The sequence below is a fragment of the Struthio camelus genome, chromosome 4 (assembly GCF_040807025.1).
Source record: "Struthio camelus isolate bStrCam1 chromosome 4, bStrCam1.hap1, whole genome shotgun sequence".
In the NCBI taxonomy this organism is placed as follows: domain Eukaryota; kingdom Metazoa; phylum Chordata; class Aves; order Struthioniformes; family Struthionidae; genus Struthio; species Struthio camelus.
This window is the reverse complement of record NC_090945.1, coordinates 83,970,908-83,987,620: the sequence shown is the minus strand read 5'-3', so window position 1 is coordinate 83,987,620 and position 16,713 is coordinate 83,970,908. Positions and strand designations below refer to the sequence as shown.

The 16,713-nt window shown below is 47.2% G+C and overlaps 1 protein-coding gene across 14 annotated transcripts in view; it reads right to left on the bottom strand.

The window, feature by feature from the left end:
- PTPRA (protein tyrosine phosphatase receptor type A) overlaps positions 1 to 16,713 on the bottom strand; it is a 130,054-nt gene that overhangs the window by 95,757 nt on the left and 17,584 nt on the right. For 9 of the 14 annotated variants that reach the window (XM_068943770.1, XM_068943779.1, XM_068943769.1 and 6 more), the window contains one exon: positions 2,687 to 2,826. The exons of 2 other annotated variants lie outside the window; for them this stretch is intronic. The gene's annotated coding sequence lies outside the window, so the exon portion shown is untranslated. Of the gene's footprint in view, positions 1 to 2,686; positions 2,827 to 4,795; positions 4,945 to 7,601; positions 7,749 to 16,713 lie in introns of those variants that run through there. 3 more of the 14 variants (XM_068943772.1, XM_068943781.1, XM_068943774.1) reach the window with 3 other exon arrangements.

Genomic DNA, 16,713 nt, shown 5'->3' with positions numbered 1-16,713 from the left:
GACAGGAGGTTAGGAACGTCATTCCTGACGGATGCTAACCTAGCAAAATAGCTTTGTTACTTTAGGAACTGATCAGACCACCAAAATCTCTACTTATACAAGGTGCTATCAGACCTTGGGGGGGAAGGTGTCTAGAACATCAAGGCTTCCAGGGGTACGTGTACAGAGCCTTTCAGGACACAGTCTAGGTTTAAAACCTAAGCTTTGGAACCTACTTACCTGCATTCGGCAAGTGTAATCCCCTGAGTTTGCCAGCGTTACGTCCTATACTTAGTCTGAGCTAGAGTAAACGTGGGACCCTGCTGAAATGGTTGACAAAAGAGGACAGCAACTTGTGGATGTGATCGGTGAGGACACAGCCCAGCAAGCTAGAGATACACCTAAGAGGATAGCTCTGTGTAACCTTCACGGATTAGTTCTCTGCGGCATAATCCAAACCTGAACACTTTGCATCTGTAATCTGAATCAGTAAGTGGTGGTTAGTGAACCACTTTGAAAACAACCCCTAAACGCATAAAAAAAGGTTCTAAAGCACTTCCAACTGGTAGCGGCTATTTCATAACCCCAGCTTTTGAGAAGTAAAGGAATTTGGGGCCGAGCGGCTTTTCAAGAGCCCACAAGAGCCGAAAGGCTCAGAGCATTTACCAGACAAGTAAACAGACACCGCTGGTGTCCCAGTGTCGTGTCCTGCTTGACAGTCCACAGTACCTGAATCAACAGCACAAGGCCAGTGACCCGATCTGTATTTCTTGCTATTTTATCCAGAGGGTTGGACTATTCACCGCTGAACCCTACCTCAAATCCAGTCAACATCAGATCCACATCTGGCTACACAATGTGAGACGAGCCACTCCCGCATGAGCAATTTATTTACTTTGGACAGGAAAATCAGATTGCACTTTCCACAGCGAAGCACCAGCGTAGAGGCTGTTTCTCTTCATATGATTTCAGCTATATCCTGCTGATACAGGCTGCTTTGGGATTCCAGCTGGCTGTCGTATCTTCCACTTTCACTCCTGAACTGCTAAGAAGCCCTGATCCGCACTAATGAATAATTGTGAGCAAACTGTTTAATGACAAGCCTGCTCATCAGTAGATGTGCTTCACCCAGACCACACGCATTTGGGGAAAGCTACTGCCCAACTGCACTTAGTATCTTTGTCCCTTATATTTGCTGGATGACAGTAGTAGCTCTGAGTTTCAGATATTTGAACACGTTCAGTTTCTTACTTCCGTAAAAAGGGTTTTCTTATACAAGCAGAAGACTGAATATCAAAACAACTTGTAGGCTATTAAAGTTAATGGCGTGCATCATAAGCAAAAATTCCTCTGCATCTCTCAACAAATTTAATCCTCTTCTGGGATCAGCTATGGAGAAGATACGTACCAAGGAAAAAGTCACCAGTTGGCCACTTCTCAGTAAACTAGCGGCACTATTCAGCTATTGATCTCAATAGGAGTTCTTCCATCAAAGTCAAAAAGGGAGACAAACGCGCTGTAATAAAAACAGATGCAGCAAAAGCCCAGTACCGAATTCAGGTCGGTAAAATACCTAAATATGCATATACGCCCACAAACTAATACGTCTGGAACACATTGTTAAGTAACACAAAATTGAAAGGGGAAGCATTTAGTCATGGAAGGCTTGCATCAAAGTTACGAGTCACTTCAGTTGGGAGCAGAGGTAGCACACTACGTTTGCAAAACAGTTCAAAGAATTTTTATATGAAACCATGAATTGATCAAATTTATGAAGCCTGCAGTGTCAACAGGAACCTAGGCGAAAGTTTTAAGGAAATATCAAACCACACGTACATACTTCATCTGCAGACAGGGTGAATCTGCATACCTGAAAGCCACAGCAACCAAAAAATGCTTTAAACAAACCCTGCCTATAAAAATCACCAGGTTTCACACACATACGTCTCATTTTGCTACGCTAACAATACAGTCCTAGTAGCAAACCCATTTTGGTTGGAATGCTTTCTATAAAATAGAAGACAAGAAATCTTTCAGGAACATTTCTTTTAAAAGCGCTCCGCAAGCTTTTCCCCAAGGCAGACCAAGGGAAGAACTGAAACCAGGACAAACTCCTGCAAACTCCCTGCTGGATGTTGTTTTTTTTTAACTCGTTAACGTACTAAATAACATCAGTACTTACTCCATAAGCTTCCTTCTTCCTTCGTAACCTTCCATGCCACAAAAAGATAACACGTTTTTGCTTTCCCCCCTCCTTAATAAACATACTAATTGTTACCTCGGTACAGATGAGTATATAACAGAGATCAGTGGATTTCAGCCCAATACTGTTTTGTGTTACCAACGAGAAAAAAAATAGTGCAAGTGTTAACACCAAAACTTTGTATATCTCACACCACACGAATTAAGAATTTCAGGGACGACAGATCCATTTCTATTTCAACTTAAGAAAGAGAAAATATTGGATTCATGAAGTTTTGCATCAAAACATAGGAACCCTCCCCCGAACTCTAAGACGACTACGCTCCTTAAGATCAAACGCAGGGAAGAATGGAGCGCAGGTTTCACCATGTAGATGCAAGGCTGAGACATGCGAATCGATGAAAAAGTTGTAAATTCGGCCTCTCTGAAGGCTGATGCTCTCCCACACAGGCTGCAGCAGCACTTGTTTCATACCCAAAACACCTCATTAACGTTTCTACTGTACCTTAAAAGGGACGCTCGTTCAACTTTTCACTTCCCCAACGCGACGGTCAAGGCTTTTCCGATTAATATCAAACCAGGACGATGACAACAAGTAGTCCACAATCAATCCTTATTAAGGCTGATGATTAGTCTCGATGCGCCCTGTAAGACAGAAACACCCAGGTAATGGCTTGTGCCAAGATGAGCAAGTCATCTTACATAGACCAGTCATTTTGAGCAGTCTTTTTATTGTCCCAACTACTTGAACATTTTTTGTGGATGACTGTACTGTCTCATCTAATAGTCATCCAACGCGCTAACATGGTCTCTATATAAAGAAAATTTGCCAAGTAAAGTCTGAACCTACAAGTATACTTGGAGGTACACCAACCTGCAAAACGCATGGAAAGCACAGCAGAAAAAACAAAGATCATAGTTCAGACTGTTTGGGGAGCAGCCTAAGGCTGCCTAATCTGCAAATATACTCGAAAAAAATCCAACGAACAAAAATAAATTGTCCTAAACGACTGCTGTTTCACAGAGAGGACCACGAGGAACGAAACTCACTTGGCCTACAGTTATCTCGCATTCAAATCCTAGACCACTACCTTGAACATGAACCTATTTTGCCTTGTTGCAACAAGGCCAGGTTGGTAGGCAGAAGTAACCCCTTTTGCTAGGCCAAGTAGCACCGACGGAAAAACAGGGGGCGAACCTTTCCAATGCACAAAGCCTTCCTGAGACCTGACACCGAGGAAGCGCCTTCAAAGCCCTGCTCAGCTTGAGAAGATTGCTCCCAGGTAGAATCAGGGATGTATCAATTAGACCTTCAAGGAGAGCTGATGGGTGGCTCTTCTGGAGGCATGGGTACGTTAGTAAGGAGGAAAGAAAAACTGCTTTATCAAGCTGGGGGAAGAGACAGATGAACTATTCCCTTGGCCACCTGCTCTGGCCCCTAGACAGTCTCCCCATTGGGGCGATGCTGGAGTTAGCTCACTAAGATGTCAAAACTTGCAATGGCAGCTTTTATATTTGTATTTAAATAGGATGATTGATTAGGTTCTTGGAGGCAGAAGAGAGCTTCTGCAGATGCAGGGAAGAAGCACCCAAGCGTCTTAACCCTCGTGATGTGACGGCGTTCCCGGACGCCTACTCCTGGGTTTCGCATCCCACAACGCATAACCCAGCCTCGCTAAGGGCCGAGCACGTTCCCGGCCCCGCTCTGCAGTGAAACAGGCTCCCTCTAATTACCTCTCTGCCTGTCAACATCCCAACGGTAGAAGAGGGACGTGGCAGCGCCTCAAAGCGAGAGGGTGAAAACAAGCCCGTCTCCTTGCTCCACTCGTACCGTGAGGCTGTAACGCAACAGGACTCGCTTCCCCGTGACTCATCTTCAGTGACACTTTGCAGCCTCCTGGCTTGCACAGCTGTTTTGCATGCAAGCGATGTTTTTTTTCCCCCAATTATTTAAAATGAGAGGCTAGCAAGAGCGACTCTGGGACTGCAAGGAGCAACTCTGATTAGGAAGATCGGTCTTATCATCACATGCAATTCATATGCAAGTCAAACAAAACATCCCCTGCTTTTCGAAGGAAAACGTTGAATTCTGTGCTGATTTACATGCTTCACAATCTCATCGACTTCAGAGCGATTGCCTGCGGTATAAAGCGCTGGCCTCTGGCCCCACAGCAACATAAAGTAATCCCTTTTTATTATTCCCGTCAAAAACCCTATCGTAGGAACAGGAGCCGCAGCTTGGACCCCCTGCCCTGGGCTGAGTCTCGGCCCTGTAGCAATTCTTTTCCTGCCTGCATTAAAGCGGAGCAGGGGGAAGGGAAGAAAAAAAAGAAAAAAAACCCCAAAAAACAAAAAACAAAGTTTATAATGGAAACGCTGACAACCGAAAACTCCAGCCGGGGAGCCCGCACCACCGGAGCGTGCGCGCGGAGCGCAGCCAGGCAGCTGCCCCGGCTATTGTGCGACGGGGGGAAGGAATGAACTCTCATTCAACCTAATTAAATCCAGTTATAAAAGCCATTCTGATCCAAGGGCATGAAGGGATTTTATTTTCTTATTTTTTTTTTCCCCCCCTTGGTCAGGAAGGGCAGGTATGAATTAACTCCTAACTCACTCGGGGCCCTAATCTTTTTCCTTGCTGCCGAGAAGTCTCGCGCTTCCTAAGATTTCAGCGTTCCCTTAGGATAAAGGGCCGCGCGAGTCTGCCAGCTCTGCTGTCCCTCGCGGAGAAGGGGCGGGATACAGGAGCTTTCCCTCTGCCAAGGCTCCTAAAAAAAGGAAAAAAAGAAGGGGAGGGAAGGAAATAGCGACCTGCTTCTTTGTGCACAGACGTCCCTGCAAAAAGGCAGCCGCAGCCCCCGCTTGCTGCTGCAGCCGCGGCACCGGAGCCCGGGAGAGCGGCAGGCAGGAGGATGCTCAGACGGTTGTTACAGACCCACGAAAGAAAGGCTAGCTGTGGGGACACGGATGTGCGTGAGGTCTGTAAGCGCCCTCACGCAGGCGAGTGCCGACTTCTGCCAGGCCAGCTGATACAGCGCGGGGAGGAAAAAGAAGGGAAAACTATCCTTCCGGCACGTAAACCAGGTCTTGGGACCCGGAACCGAAGGGTTTTCCCCTCAATTACGGCTGTGGGTCCATTAAGGACTATTCCTTCCCGCTGCCGATCTCCCCCCTCTCGTACGCTTGGACCTGAGCTCCCCAAAGAGCTGACGGTAAACCACGTGCCAGGCGCGGGTCGATAAACCAACGCGAACAAGAGAAACGCGTCAGAAGAGCCAAGGCAACTTTTTTCTTCACCGCCTCTGGCTGGACAACGGTCCGGGGTTGAACTCGCCACCTCCAAAGGCGGCGAGTAGCTTCGGTCGCAGCAGCGCCCCGGCCTCCTCTGCCACCCCGCCGGGTGCGACCACGAAGCTCGAGGCCAACCTAAAGGAGCCCTCGGGCAGGTCCGCCACCGGGACGTACCCCAGGCGGGCTGTGGGCAGGCTACCGCGCGCCAGGCGCTCCCCTTCCCTTCGCAGAACGGTTTTATTTAGCGCGGCCGGCAGACCGTTACGGAGGATGTTTTAAAATTTACAGAGCTGCCAAAAGACGTCAAGCGAGAGCCCGGCCAAATCCACCCGAGCGAACCGCAGTGCTGCTCGGCTGCTTTTTTAGGTGAAACCAAAATCATAAAAGGCAAAGCTCTACCAGCAATTACACCCAATACGCTTCCTGTCTTTGCATTAATCTTTGTTTTGTTTGGGTTTTAGTGGTAGTTGGGAGCACAGACTGCCATTTGTGGGAGACAGATTATTGCTATTGATGTACAGAGCTCTGTTCTTTCCCCTGAACAGATAACAAATGCACTAAAAATGCCATTCGGAAACAGTTTTGTTTAAAAACCGGTCCTGCATTCACAGACGGTAGCTACAAATCAGCATCGTTTGTATGTGACTTTAGTAACTTTTTCAAGACACACAAGGTAAAGGAAGAAATACATCTGAATTAGGATATCCCTCCCCTTTCCTTTGCAGCTAATACTTCAAAATCCAGTGCAGGGGGGAAAAGCATTTCATAGTGCTCTAGGAAACTGCAGCTACAGAAAGTGCATTTTATCCAAGAAGGAGAATGAAAAACAAAGTGGAACAATACAAATCAAGGAAGTTTGCTCAGAGGAGACATCTGGGAAGGTGAAAGAAGGAAGCCAGCAAAAGAAAACACCCAGAATAAGGAAACAAAACGTCAAAAAATATTATTCGGCCATTTTCACCTCATCCCGAGATGTGCACAATGCCACACCGCTCAAAGTCTAGCTGAATTCATACACAGTCACGTCCCTACAGAAGGTCCAGCCCCTTCCCACATCTCTGAGGGACCTCGACCTCCCTATCTTCTACCTGTACTTCTAATACTCAAAGAGTTGGAAAACTTTGCATGTATCTACTCAGTCGTCTCTCTGATTATTGCAGTGATGGGAAACCGCAGAGGAACAGCACGCTCTTAGCGCGTGCAAGAAAGGAAAGTCCTAACAGGTTGCTATGAAATCCAATAAAGTACAAGCAAACTCATCACCAAACATCCGAGCGACAAGTGAAAAAGCCACAGAGAGACCATCAGTTATACGCATGGTGAACAAATGCATCTGCAGTTCAACGTCTCCAAAGCCCATCCTCGCTGCAAGAAATTGCCATTTACTCTCGGCCCAAACGGCTTACTCACGGCTACACTCAGAGAAGCCAGGGCAAAATTACCTCGTGGAGATCAGCATGTCCCAGATGAGATCAAACCTAACTTGCTGCGCTGCTAGATCACACTTAGACTTGGAAGTCGACGTCCTCTTTGACTGCATCCCTCACCGTAATAATTATTTTAATTTTTAGCTTCTTGATTTTGGCAGAGAAAGCCTTAGGAGTCCAGTCAAGACCAGTGAAATGCAGGAATTAAGTGAAACACGGTGCCAGAAAGGTTTAGCGTCTGTCCCTCTTCCCTTAAGTGGGAGGAAGAATTAAGAGCTCAGCGTGCAGGCTCCTGGGACAGCGTACGCAGAGAGGCAACAGCAGAAGAGGGATCCAAAAAGCCTTTTGGTTAATGGGAACTGTCTGCAACTTGCCAATAAGAGCAGCTAAATCCTGCCAGACCAACGAGATGGAGCCCTGGCTTCTGTTGCCACCTGCCCCAATGGTTCAAATACCCTTTCCACTTGCCTGCGAGAAGAGATTACTCAAGGATAAGGTATTTTTTGCCCTTCTCTGTTGAAGTTAAGACACTAAGCAGCCAAACACGCAAGTTGCTACACCAGAAAATATGCAATAGAGAAAGGTAACCACCCACTGATTAATGCACTTATCTAAGAGGGAGGCTGCGGTTCTCTTTCTTAGGACTTTTAAAATGCATTTTATATTAGCTATTCCTTGCACTTAACCCCCCTGAACACTCACAGTACATATATTCTTGAGAAGAGGGATTGGGACCCAATTCCTCTCTTTTCATCTATGTTCCAGTTGAGCACGCTGACCACAAGGCTCTGCAGCCACACTCCCCCTTGGGCTGTTGCTTCCGGCTGCAATAAATAGTGCTCTGGTTGCACGGGCACTCGGCTTTGAGCGGAAAAGGTGGATGCAGCACGTGCACTTTGAACCTCCTGGAGATAGGCTACAGCTTTGCCGCAGGAGATCAAAGGAGCAGGAGCCTAACACCTAACCGGAAGTGTCTCCACCAGCTTCTGGCGTTTGCTGCTCAAAGAGCAAAGGTTCTCTGGATCGCAATTTTGATTTAAGGCTCTAAATTTCAATTACAGGTTGCTGCTGTTTTTAAAATGATACAAATGGAGGTCTTCAAAATTTGCTCGCACCCAAAAGCCGCTCTGCTGTTTGACACTCGAATCAGACTCGGATTAACCCAGACCTACCGCTAATTATGAATTCCAAAGTAAGGCCAGGTGCATGCACCATCTTTAAGCCCAGTTTCCTTACTTTTGAGACCCGTGTAGCTATTCCCAGCTTCACAGATCAGAAGACATCCCTAGGCAAGTGACTTGTCAAGCAGTGGGATGCCAGAGGCAGCAGCAAAAGCTCACTCGCCCTTACTGCTGCTCTTACGCCTTGCAAAAAACCTCTCTTCCCATCCAGAGCTAAAGGTTACAATTACAGCAAGAAGTGAGTCAAGCAGGAAAGACCTATTTAAAAAAAAAAAAAAAGAAAAGAAAAGAAAAGAAGGAAAAACTGGAAAGGAGTTTTAATGAAAACACGCAGGCAATTCTAAAGCAGAGAAGAGACCCATTTTTTCACTGCATCTTATGCTTTGTCTAAGTTGCCAACCGCGAATTAAATACTTCAGTTAAAACCAGACACACATTGCTCATCTTGTACCTTTAATATTTTAGTCACCAGAAACCAAACATCTGTTTTGCTTTGAGGCTGTCAGCAGTGACTCAATGTTATCTACAGTTTTGGACTGCTGAAGATAAGTATTCCTGAGGTTCCCCCCCCGCCCCCAGCAACAGGGCAGCTCGCTTCCAGATTGAGAAGTCAGCCTACAAAATCACGTTAGAGGCAAATTTATTAAATGAATTATTAAGCTTGTTTGACACGGGTTGAGGATGAAGCACAAGATCCAGATTGTTTCCGGTGAAGGGTAAAATTTAACTGACGTGTGAAAAAGAGCATAGGATGGATAAGGAAAGCTACAGAGAAGAGATGTGTGTCAGCGTGTGCCACGACACAGCAAATATTCGCTTCGGGGCCCGCTCCTCTGCCGGCCAGAGCTGCTTTCTAGGATCAGGACTGCTGTCCCCTTGCCCAGGGTGACACACGGCCAGCTCGGGCGATGTTTACAGCGAGCACGGGAAACACGCTGCAATTAGACCGACTCCAGCAGCGCTCTCGGCACGCACCCACCCCCAGTAGGAAAGCAACCCCAGAGGATGAGCTGTGATTTAACCTTCGCCGGCTTCAGGCACAGCAGATAACTAAGCATCACATATCTGCAGCAGCAGCACAGTACCCAAGGTGGTCGTAGCGCTGGAGAAAGGATGCGGCGGCAGGAAACATCACCGCACCTAGGGACCCAATTAACTTGCTGATGGAAGACGCCAGCATCCTATTACCACGGTAGATGCTGTGCATGCACAAAGACACGCCGAGTCTGGGCAGAGGGCTTCCACGATAACAGATGCTGCCTGCACGTGCAGGGGAAAGCCAGGACGCAGCCAGGAGAAGGATCTGCCCCTCCTTCTGTAAAGGGCTAGCATGGCCAAGTCCAAGCGCAAGGAAGTCCTTCGCTAATACTCCCCTCCCGTGTCCACCGATCACGGAGATATTCACGCCAGCATCAGAAGGAGCCGTTCCACCTCCGCCGTTCGGTTCTGCTATCCTTCGTTCAGCTCCAAACGTATCTTTCTTGTCACACAGTTGCTAAGCAGTTGAGATTTTCCACCCCGCAGGCGGCTAAGCTTTAAGCAGTCCCTGCAGTTCACTCAGTTGCGGAGCGTTTCCCCAGGAAGTGCATTAAACATCAAGCACGTCTACGGAAGGCCACTTTAACTCGAGAAAGCACGGACTGCAAAACAAACTCATGCACCTGAAAGTCAGTTACTCCGGCAAAGGTTGGCTTTACGAGGTTTTATCGTCTCTCGCCTTAGACGTGATTACGCCGCGCTTGAAACGTTTTACGAGCCGCTTGGCTCTCAGCACCGCAGATAAGCATCGCCGTCAGTTAGGACGGAGATACTAACCGGAAACGATGGTGGATACAGGTCCAAGGGAAAAGCTTTGGAAATGCCGATTCCTGGCACCCAGCTGAGCACTTTATCCTCCAAAACGGTCCCCCCCCCCCGCCCTTCAGTAAACTCTGAAAAATTATGGTGTGCATAGTTAAAGCCTGCGACTGGATCATGACAGAGCAGATCAAAGGCCCATTTAACTGGGTACCTGTCTGACAGCGACAGTCTAGCAAACGACGCAAGCCCAGCACGAGGACGTACCATTTCTCCCCGCAATGCTTCCCAGGCTCCAGCAAGGACACCCAGTCGGAAAAAGGAAGAGTCTATACGCTTCTTTCCTCCCCGTTAGTTTATCCAGTCACTTTGTGGATCCACGTAAATTTGGGCAATCACAGCATCCTACGGCAAGAAGTAGCACAGCTGAACACCGCGTTGTGCGAGTACGTTTACAACCACGAATCTGACAGCACGCGGGGTGAGAACGCGCTGCAGAAAAGCGCCATCAAATCCAAAATTTGGAAATTCCACAAGTTAAAGTCACACGATACCCACAGCTCTCAAACCTTCGCTGAGTTCTCACCCCAAAGTTTTTAAGCGTTAAAGTGCGCCAATACAAACAAGCTTTGCCGTACAAGTCCTAAAGGTTCAAACTGTACTCCTCATTAGCGCTCTGTGGGCAGAGAAGCAGAAGAACTGGTTTGAAAAGAGAAAAGGGAAGGAGAATACGTCTAATTAATAAAGCCTAAACTAGATGGGCTGGTTTAGTCTGCATGCTCCATCTGCTTTGACTTCCCTCGAGACGTTTCCCATATCCACCAGCACCCGTTTCCATACGGATACTCCTGCATGCTGACAAGCCAAAGACATGCCTTGAGCACCAGGCCACACGCCCTCTCCTATGGCATTAGCACACATCCTTATGCTCTTCTCACATGAAGAAGGGGTGAACATCCATACATAGATAACACGAACATCCAGGATGCAAGGGATGCTCCAGACACATCAGGGCTATATCCTCCCCAAAATAGTCATATCCCCATATGAATTTGCCATAACTCTTGATATCCGCGGTTCTCTGCGACCTCTAGATAGCTAACTTCAAAAGCTAACATTTCTCATTCCGCTGTGCTTTTCGTGACCTTGCAATCAGCTTAATTCAAGTTCTAGAGCGTAGATGCTGACTTATAAAGAAATATTTGTGGGGCGATTAGGCATAACGCTCTCAATTAGTTTGAGCTACAACACTACAAATTCAGGTTTGGACAAGGTCTTAGTCTTTGCATGTCGCCGGTCCTCCTTTTGGAGGCAATAAGCAGCAACATGCACTGTGGACTGCAGAGGCCTCAGCTCCAACAACAGGAAATACCCAGATGCTCTCGCAAACACATGCCCTGGTCCCAAAAGCTTCAGAAAAAGGAAGGGGTGAGCAAAAAAAACTGAGGGGAAGCAACATGCCCATCACTCCACGAGAGGTCAGCGGCAGGATGTGGAAGATGGAGAAGCATGTCGAGCATCTGCAACAGCCAGATGAGGTTACCACCACAACTCAAAAGGGAAAAAGAGGTCAGTGCCTGAGCTGTGGAGTCAGCTTACCACATCGATTTCAGCAAGCGTGCCACCACCCAACTATGCCGTGGAAAAGGCATGCGTGTCAGCTCAGAAAAAAGGGAAATTTCACATAAAGTACCTGTCACACCCCACCCAGGGAAGAAGAAGAGGGGGAAGATCTTCGTTTCCCATTTGCTGCGTTTTAAAAAGCATTTCTCCTGAAATTTTAAATCGTTGAGAAGTTTTGAAACTTAGCGTCCCTCAGGCAGAGGGCATAAGGAATGAAAGACCTGCCCCTTCCAATCTGGTCCAACCTGGAAGGGCACATTTGCTACTTCTCCATAGCGCGGCACAGTGGAGACACCGACACGGGAAGAGGCTCTAGGCCAGAGGCAAGGACACTTTCCACAGCCGTTCACAGGCCTCCAGAACAACAGGAAATCAGTAGTCAAACGGTGCCGATAGTTCTGATGCTTCAACTGTACTTGCGCTAAATTGAGGACAGGCTGACTCATATTTACCCCAGTTAAAAAAACCCAAATACCAACAGAAGTCAGAGATGGCTGTATCTTTTTGACCTGAAAAAGACAAACTAGGTTTCAGCGGTATGGGTAGATTTCACCAAAGTTGAAGTTTTTCAACAAGGTTAACTCCTTCAGCGGCAGAGAGAGGGATACAGTCAATTCCAGATAAGCTTCTGCTGTATTATTTAACGCATGCGTAGCTCTGCTATTGGCACCTGCTCATCCAAAAAAAAGAAATAAAGGGGGGAAAAAAAGCAAGAATCAGAAACTTGAAAGTATAGTCTTTATTATATTCTTTATGTATCACGGGGAACAGGAATGGGACTGAATAAGTAACATCCTATTGGGAAAGCCCAAGCCACACCTAGGATTACATGCAAGAAAAAATAACTCAGTGTTCGACCAAGCCAAACAGGGAATACAGAGACCTTTATTAAAGGAAAATCCCTGATAATTCAGATGCTCACATCCACCTGTCACGCCGAGATCCCCTTCCCTCTTTTCATACTAAAAAGCCTTTTTCCTAGGAGTTTCGTCCGCAGCCGGGGGCGCCCAAACAAAGGCTCGGGGAGTATTTGTAACTGCAGCCGAATCCCCAGCCCAAGCCACAAAATTCCAGTCGTGATTTCCCACAGCTCCGGGGACATCTGACCTCGGCGGCTTGCTCTGGCCCAGCTCCAGTCCCAATTCTCCACACCTCGAAAAATTCAACAGTATTAAGCGATACAGAACTTCTCTTTCTGTTTGCAAATCGCGCTCGCTACCCTGATGATCCTAACACGTTGCGGCTCCCATGTCAAAGGGACAGCGTGCCAGGGACGGTGAAATCATACGGCACAAATTTGCTCTCCAGACTTCTCTATTAGTTCAGGCAATACGTATCTACAGCTAGAACTCTCCATCCCGAGAAGTACAACCAATACAGGCAGCTGGATCTAGGACAGGAGAGTCAAGATCCCGGACAAACCGAGATCTTCCTCTGGAAACGGACATTAAATTGCCTGTAGCATTCTGAGTCATTCCTCTGGCAAGAAAGCTGACGACTTAAAAACGGAGCTCGCTCAGATGCATATACAAAATAAAAGGCAAAACAGAAGTTTAACTAGAACTTGCTGACTAAACTGAGAATTGGGGGGGGGGGGGGGGAAATCAGGGAATCAACCAGGGCTTTGGAATAGGCACAGCAACAAGTTTCCACAGGAACATGTTTCTTTAAAGTCAGAGCTGCATTAGATCATCTTGTCCCCCAGAGTATGTTGTTTCCTAATGTTTTGCCCAGACCAATTTTAAATGTCAAGGGTTTGTTTTTTTTTTTTTAAATACCTTTAGTTCCCACAGAGCCAGTCAAGGATGAGGATTTTAGATTCAGCGCTGCCTTTCACATTAAAAACGCAATTATCGCTGAAGCCCGACTGCAGCATCTCTTGCTGTACAGATGCTGCAAAAGGCTGAAAGAACAACTTGCTTTTCCAACGGAGTTAGGAAAAATTCATACAGCCCCTTCGGTGCTCGGTGTTCACATGCCAAAAAAACCGAAAAGCACGTGGAATCATTAGGGAAAGACATCCCTTAAGAGAAAAGGGCTCACGCTGTCTTCCAAAAAGGACACGAGACAAGGCCTTCAAAAAACGCTTACTCTGAAACACGCACTACTCAAAATATTCTTGTTCCTCTCACTTTTTAATCCTCTTGTCCAGTTAGTGAAGCAAGAAAAAAAAAAAAAAAAAGAAGAGTAATCTTCACTACAGGAAGGAGATTTTTAAGATGCTGGTGAAAGAATAAAAGGTAGTAAGGGAAAGCGATGTAACAAGGCTTTGCCATTCTACGTGCGGCCGCGGGTCAAAGGCTGCCCGTAGCACCTACCAAGCACTGAACTACCTTTTTTGTTTTTTTGTCCTCAAACAGCCTTTTATCCTCTATTCAACAGGGGAGCACTTTTCACAGCTTCTATTGCTCCTCCTTCAGCATAAGACTGCATATGTACGTGACACTTTGGATACAGAAGGTCTTGCCCCGTATGGAGCTAAGAGATATAGGTTTGAGCATCCAGGTGGAGCACAGGACTAAAATTGAAGGTAGCTTTGCCTCCTCTTTCCAGACACGAAGGCTATAAGCATCTTGCAAGACTTAGCTCTTGGATAACTGCAAGTGGAAATTAGCACTACAAGCTGGAAACATCTGGACAGAGATAGTTAAACAAGATAGTATCACTGGGTCACATCTGTTTTCCACATTCTCACGTCAGCGCAGCAAAAGGATAGAAAATCAGGTGGTTGGGCCACAAGCCTCAGAGTCAGGAGCAGTTCTGCTCTGGGTTTGCTCGGGGTCCTCCGAGTTGGACATTAAAGACAAATGGATCAAGCAGGTCACTGCCACCAGGGGAGACTTCTCCATCTCCCCCGACCCCAGCACACAGCCCCACACAGGGCCCTGCCGGGCTCTGCGAGAGGCCCACCAAGCAAATTCAGCTTGCTAACCTGTGAAACATCAACCAGGATGGGCGGGAGGTACGTGCGTTGGGGGACAACAGACTAAGCAAGCTGAATAGCCTTACCTGTTGTCAGACATGGTCTAATGCATGCCGAAAAGTGGGAACAAAAAAAAAAAAAAAGAGAGAGAAAGCAAAAAAGTGTGTTGCTTTTCCAGCTGTCTGTTACGTGAAGTGAGCTGAACGACCCTCACTTTGTAATAAGCAATTCCCTTTTGGATGGAGCATCTCGCGTGGGAAGCGCTCAGTATTGCTAAACGCATTATACCTGTTCTCCGAGAGACGTCAGTCTGAGAGCTTTTCAAAAGGTGGCACTTTCCAGCAAGCGCAACCTCATTCTTCTATATCACACACCTCCCCTTTCCCTGGGGACAGCAAGCAGCCCGGTATGACGTATGAGTCGCTCACTGGGCACAAAAAGCCAGTAAACAAGGCAGGCATCAATAGATGGGAGTATGGTGCTGAGTGAAGGAAAGTTCAGGGAAGAGAGCTCACAGAAAGAGCAACATTAGAGTTTTAGCTCCTCTGCCTGAAGTCAGGAAAGACTTCACAAATAGCCATTTTTGTACTTGAAGGTGCTAAGGAAAAAATCCTTACAAATGGAAGAATGAAATGGGCAAGCTCTTGACATAGGTGTGATTTTTGCCAACAGAGACAATTTCTGGACTGGGTTCTTAAAAGTGAAGGAGGATGAGGAAAGAAAGAAAGGGCAACACTGGCACTGCCAAACTAGCTGTTACACACCTTCTTCCAAGATCATCTTTTGACTCTTGGTAGTAGATATGTAATTAAGAATTCAACGAGGAGGCAGAGTCCAAGAGCAGCTCCCAGCTAGGAGATGGAAACGGCTTCTCAGCATCTCCCTCTCACACCGCAGGATGATCTGCCGCTAGATTTTGGCGCGACCCAGTAGTGCCGGGCTCGGCAGTCCTTACCACCCCTTGCCGGGGCGCAGGCCATGAAGGAGACCTCTGGCCTATACCTACGCTGCAGTCTAGCTGCTCGGTATTCACACATGTGGCCTGGTCGCTCCAGCTTGGGCCGATGAGAGGAACGACCTCGCAAGGCGTCTGAATGAAGAACTAGATCAAAGCCTCAGAGGTATACTGCACGCAGCCAAATACTGCCTAAAGACCGAAGCAAGCCAAACTTCTCAAGCATTCAATGCCGCTGCGCTATTAGGGAAGAAAATCCCGCAGAAATAAGCGGCAGACCTCTCTGAAATAGAACGTTTTGGCAATTATCGTTTTTGTTGTTTCCAAAACGTATAGCTGTACAAGCTCAGTGTCTTGAGCGCTCACATTTGCAATCACAGAGTTCAAGAAGGTACTGTGATTTGGCTTTCCCGGACATGGTGCAGAAGGAAGGGTCTGGCACTGGAGGAAAGCGAGGGAGGAGATAACAACAAGCCACAAATTTCTGAGCGAGACCCAGCACAGGACAGACCAATTCAGCTCAGGACTGAACTCAAGTGGCTCTTTCATTGGCAAAATCGGATTTAAGCACTGCACACCTATTCAGTTCCTTTCTCCCATACCACCACTTCCCTGTTTTCTCCCGTTCCCTCACTTCTCACCAGCCAAAAGCGCACTCAAACGCCTCTGAAACCCAGGCACAGCTCTGAGCCAGTATCGCAGGGCAGAGCCCTTATAGAAGCAACGTAGAGAACGTTTGAATGAAGAACGTAGTCCAAAATTTTTGAAAGCTTTGGAGCATTTTATCCAACGTTTTGACTACTTAAAAGTAAAATTAGGTCTCAGCTTCCAAAAAGTAAAACCGTGAGCAATGACAGAGTTGATCCTAATACAACATCCTACAGTACAGGCTGATGGGGTCATTAGGTGTCAAATGACCACACAAATTTGGGCAGTCACGTATGCTTAAGAACTGACTGAAGAGTACTGAAGAGGTACAGCCAGGTTACTGAAGAGCAAGCCTCATTCAGGGAAGACCAAATACCTTCGTATGTTTGACGAGAATCACTATCCGAGAGGCATTCCATCAAGAACGGAAGTTGGCAGTCCAAGCCCGAACAACAAGACCGCATGAGAGCGGCTGCCGATACAGGCCACGCTGCCTCTCAAGGCATTAGCTCTCCTGCAAACACTGTCTTAAAAACACCACAACTGGATGAACTCAGTGGCCAAACTTGGATTCCTTCCAGACCAGGAGCTGCAGGACAGTTGAGGGGTGGGATAAGGGAAGTTCATACCGTTTATGGTACATCCCTTTAATCCCCTACACAGCAAGGCTTCCACCCGACCGCCAGT